This window comes from Solanum tuberosum, unplaced genomic scaffold (genome assembly GCF_000226075.1).
Source record: "Solanum tuberosum cultivar DM 1-3 516 R44 unplaced genomic scaffold, SolTub_3.0 scf00017, whole genome shotgun sequence".
NCBI lineage: Eukaryota > Viridiplantae > Streptophyta > Magnoliopsida > Solanales > Solanaceae > Solanum > Solanum tuberosum.
Genome location: NW_006238943.1, coordinates 951,648 through 957,539, shown reverse-complemented (window position 1 = coordinate 957,539; position 5,892 = coordinate 951,648).

Here is a 5,892-nt window from a genome sequence, read left to right as displayed (position 1 = left end):
ATATATATATATATATATATATATATATATATATATATATATATACAATAAAATAATTAGTTTACAACAAATATAGCTACATTTTATTTATATAAAAAAAAATTAGCCAAAAGTCATAGGAAGTATACATTGACTATATAATATAGTTTGCCAAAAGTCATGAAAAATATACACTGACTATACATTATGATATACTCAAATTACTGAATATAGATTAATTATATATGAAGTGTATTTTGAGTATACATGAAGTATACACTGACTATTCAATCTTGATCAACTTAAAAGCACCTCGAAACAGTCTCAAAATTTAGATATGAAATCCTCTCGATGTGTCTGGTCTTTTGATATAAAAGAGAAGAAGACGACAAATGCGAAGAAGAAGGACGAAGAAAATTACTAGTTTTTTATTTTATAATTAAGTCCGTCGAATGTTCTTTTGGAGTAATTAACCCTATTTTAAAATAGAATTTTAAGGAATAAGTATAAAGTTTATGTTTGCCTAGTTGTATAAATTTTCCTTTATATAAACATCCTTACATAATTGGGATTCAACTTTTCATGGTATTGGGCCAAGAAACTATTGGGTTGTCCCAATTTCTCTAAAATATATGGTAAGATGAATAGGAAAATATATTGTAAGAAGTACGTACTAGGAAATTTAATAACTAAGTAGTCCTAAAATATATGGTAAGTGGAAGAGAAGATATATGATAAGAAGTAGGGAAAATTGTATATAATAGCAAATTATTAATTTAAATTAAATGTCATAACCACAGTTTGATTTAATTGTACTCTGTAGCAAACTGTTGCTATTTCGCCTCTCTCCCTGGTGAATCTCGCTCGCTACTCTCGGCAGTCTCTCCTTCGCCTATCTTGCTTTTATACAAACGCAAATGTATAAAATGTGTTTGTGTTTGTATAAAGCGAAGAGAAAATTATATGTATACATATATTTTCATTCCCCTCTCCCAGATCTCGCTTGCCACTCTCACTCGCCTCTCTCACTTTATACAAACACAAATGTATACATTGCGTTTGTGTTTGTATAAAGCGAGAGAAAATTGTATATACAAATACAAATACATATATTTTGGTCCTATACACTTATGATTATACAAATACAGATCTTTCCCTGCTCAGTTTTCTTTTGTCTTTTTCTCTTTTCTCGCTTTATACAAACACAGATTGTAATTGATTCTTTTGTATATGTATACCGAAACAGATTATCCAATTGCTTCTTTTGTATGTGTGTATAGCGAAATATACATTAATAGTCATAGCAAACATAAAGTTTGTTGTGGAGCGCAATTATGCAAACTATAGTTATAGCATACAAATATATTTTTGTGTTTGCTATATGTGAAAGCTGCTAGCTCTAAGAAGTATTAGTAAAATTAATAATTAAGGAATCTCAAAATAAATGATAATAAATACTTAGAGAATTAATAATTAAGGAATCAAGGAGTCCTAAAATGTACGGTAAGATCAAATGAAAAAATATGGTAAGAAGTATTAGATTTTTTAATAATTAAGTAGTCCTAAAATGTATAATAAGAAATATTATGAGAATTAATAATTAAGAAATCAAGGAGTTCTAAAATATATGGTAAGAGGAAAATATATGATAAGAAGTATTAGGAAAATTAATAATTAATAAATCCTAAAATATATGGTAAAAGTAAGAGGAAAATATATGGTAAGAAGATTATGGAAAATTAATAATTAAGTAGACCCAAAATATATGATAAGAAATATCAAGAGAACTTATAATTAAATAATCAAGTAGTCCTAATATATATGGTATGAAAAGGTATTTTGTAAGTGAGATTTGCGAAGGATAAAATTATATGCAAATCTTATACTTATTTTTGTAAAATAGAGAGATTATTTTCGATGAACTCTTAGCTGAAACGAGAAGTTATTCAAAGTAAAATTATATAAGAATTTTTTTTTAGATACAAAGTAAATGAAATAAAATATAGTAAAATGCATTGAAAAATAAGAAACTACGCAGTTATTAAATACTACTACTAATAAGGATGAAAAGAGATGCGGCTGGCTCTGCACCCTTGCCTCATTAAATCATATAAGTGTACTCCCTCTGATCCATTTTAATTGTCGTGATTACTTAGTAAAAACAAATATTTCAAAAATAATTGTTGTTTTAGAAAATTAAAATTTAATCAATTATTAGTTTTTCCTCTTTAGTTTTGCTCAATATAAAGAATGATTAATATGCTGAAAAAGTATAATATTTAAATGAGATAAAATAATAAATAAGGATAATTTATTTAAATTGTTTTTGATTAATGTTTCCACAATAAACATGCAAAAAAACAAAATGACAAGTAAAATAGATTTAAAAAAGTAGTAAAATTTACAAAAATTGATGTAAACACCTATGGAGATAAGTTTTACCCCTTACGAATTTCATCTTTCGTTATGTGGTAAAAGTTGAATCTGACTATATAATATTCCACTCCTAATTTGTCTCTCCCTCGAACTAAATAATACTCTCTTTGTTCAAATTTATATAAGAAAATCTTAAATATAAGGATCAAAACGTTTAATTTTAAGTATAAATACTTTACTTCTTTTTTAAAAAAAATATACATATTTAAAAATTACACGGATAATATCATAAATTAACATAGCTAACAATTTAAACTACTTTTAAAATATTATAATAAAAAATATCTAACTCTTCAAATAATAACATCTTCACATAAAATAAAACAAAATAGGAATATTTTTTTTTAAAATAAAATAAAATAAAAGCCATGTCCACACTCTTATAGATAGTAAGTAGGGGGGTGGGTTGGTGAGCAATCGAAATGCTTAACTTGACTTTAGCCCACCTATACTACTACATTTCAATTTGTTCAATTTGACGTATTTTGATTGGACACGAAATTTAAGAAGAAAAAAAATTATATTTTATATTTAAAATAAAAATATGTTAAATGTATCAAATCGTCCTATCTTTTGTTCTTAAACATGTCAGGTGAAAAGTTGAAATATAAAAATTGTTAAAAAAGAAGAAGAAAAGAGTCATTCTTTTTATAAACAAACTAAAATGAAAAAATATATCAAACAAATTGAAACGAATGAAGTATATATTTTATTAAATATATATAATTAACAAATTATTCTTCCAGCAAGTCCACGTGCTTCCCACGTGAAGGTAACCCTACTAAATTCCCATAAACTTTATATCATGAAAAATACAACACAAAATGGTGTATTTATTGATCTTTAAGTACCCTATAGTCCCCACTCTCTCACTTTAGCCCCTTTAGGACCTTACCTATTTAAATTCCATGCAACCCAATAATGACTTTTTGGCATCCCCTAAACCCTTGAGGACCATAAATTCAAAAATCTTTATTTATATTCGCTATTTATATTAAATTATAAAATAAGGATACATGAGTGGAGCTACAAGTTTAAAAATCTATATTTGATTAAACTCAATACTTTTTATTTAAATAATATATATTTAAAAATTTTAAAATTCAATTAATATGATTTGAATTTGTCAATTTATAATTCAAAATTTATTAAATTTAAAATTCTGATTATGCCTCAAAAATGTGTATAGTTATTACAGTTTAGTGATTACCATTTGAGGCCTATCTACCTCATAAATAATGATTTCATAGGCGATGACCACTTCCTCCATTTAATAGTCATGATAAATAATACAAATTGTTGTTATTTAATATTAATCTCTTAGACTATATACACACACCAACTATATTAAAGTGAGAATTTGTAAGAGCAAAGCTAGATGTTCAGAAATAGGGTGGATCAAATTCAGTAATTTTATTTAAATAATATATTTATAACTTTAAAATTTTAATTATCATGATTTGAATTTATCATTCTAAAATTTAAATTATATAAGATTAAAATTTTGATTTTACTTCTAATAACACGTATAGTTATTATAGTTGAGTGACTACGATCAAATGTTTTCTACCTCATAAATTATGAGGTCATAGGATATGACCACTTTGTCCATTTAATAATCATACTAAATAATACAAATTATTGTTATTTATTAAATTGTTCCTCCTATGTATATGCTAGGTTACATTAGATTTGGATCTCTTAGTCTTATATATACAGACCAACTGGGCAAATTATAGAAATCACATACTTTTAAGGTAAAATTACAATCTATCCCTTAAAAGTTTATAATTATAGAAATCCCTCAAACAGATACAATAATATAACCGCTGATACATTAATCTGATGCGCGAGATACACTAATCGTTAAGTAAGATACATTACATTTTATACATGATACACTAATCTGATGTACATTTTATACATGATACACTAATCTGATGTACATTTTATACATGATACACTAATCTGATGTACATTTTATACATGATACACTAATCTGATGTACATTTTATACATGATACACTAATCTGATGTACATTTTATACATGATACACTAATCTGATGTACATTTTATACATGATACACTAATCTGATGTACATTTTATACATGATACACTAATCTGATGTACATTTTATACATGATACACTAATCTGATGCGCGAGATACAATAATATAAGTGCTGATACATTAATCTGATGCGCGAGATACACTAATCTGATGCGCGAAAATGAGGGATTTTGGAAATTTGTAAAACTTATAGTGGATAATGGTAATAAGTAAACTAAAAGGTGGGATTTCTGTAATTTTTCCTTAATTAAAAGCCTCGTATTTGAATTATGATGGTAAATTCATTTTATATGAAGAATATTTCATTCTTAATTTTTTACGTAAATTTAAATTAATCAGGTTACACTGCAAATAAGTATCGAAAATCGTGTGGGAAAAAATACTTTTATTTTTCTGACATTAAAGTAGAAATAGAGAAAGTAACTAGCTAGTAAACCTTGTAGTTGTCTGTACGGACAAATGGATCAAACTTCAGGTACAGTGTTGTTTTTTTTTAAAAAAAAAAAATCTTATTATAAAGTTCAATAAATTTTACATAATAAAATTAGGTTAAACACATCAACAAACACTTAAACTCGTCAATGAATTTTACAAAGTCATTCATATTATGATTTAATTTAATTGAGCACTTAAATACATTTTAAAGTGTTCTTATTAAATACTTTCGACTTAAATTTTTACAAAGTTTATTTTTGTATGTATATTCGATCGCCCTTTATGTATCAAAATTAATTAAAATATGTTTTGAGTTTTACAACTTGTCAAAATTAATCTGTATAATCAAATAAGGAGGTTACATATTTTAAATAATTGACTTATCTATATTATAATCACTTAAAAATACGTACATAAACATTTCCATAATTTATAACATAAATACCTTTTTTTAAAAATTTTTTATCATGCTAAGTGCTCCATTGTAACAGTTTGTAATATAAAATGCATACAATAGTTACAGGTTAGTGACATTTTAAAAAGGATAATATTTTTTATGACATAATTCATAAATAAAAATGGAGGCTTTGATGGCAGAGAGAATCTAAAATAAATCTAACACACCTTACACAAAAATATATTTAATTCATTCAGGTTTTTTTTTCTGGTGTGACACCGTGAAAACAAAATTTCTTGTCTCCACTTTTATATTATTATTATTTTTTCTTATAACGATAGATTCATAATTTAGACGTTGTGATTATTATAAGTTGCAAAATGAGGTATGAAATATATATAATTATATTTTTTTATTAGACTAAAAAGTAAAAAATAAGTAATTTTATCTTTTCTCGTGTTCTAAACCTTTTCTCATCAATTAGATAAAAAGGGAACGAATTCTGCAATCTATCAATTCAAATTTAATCGAGATTCAATACGAATATCATACCTAGAGTAATATATATATATAT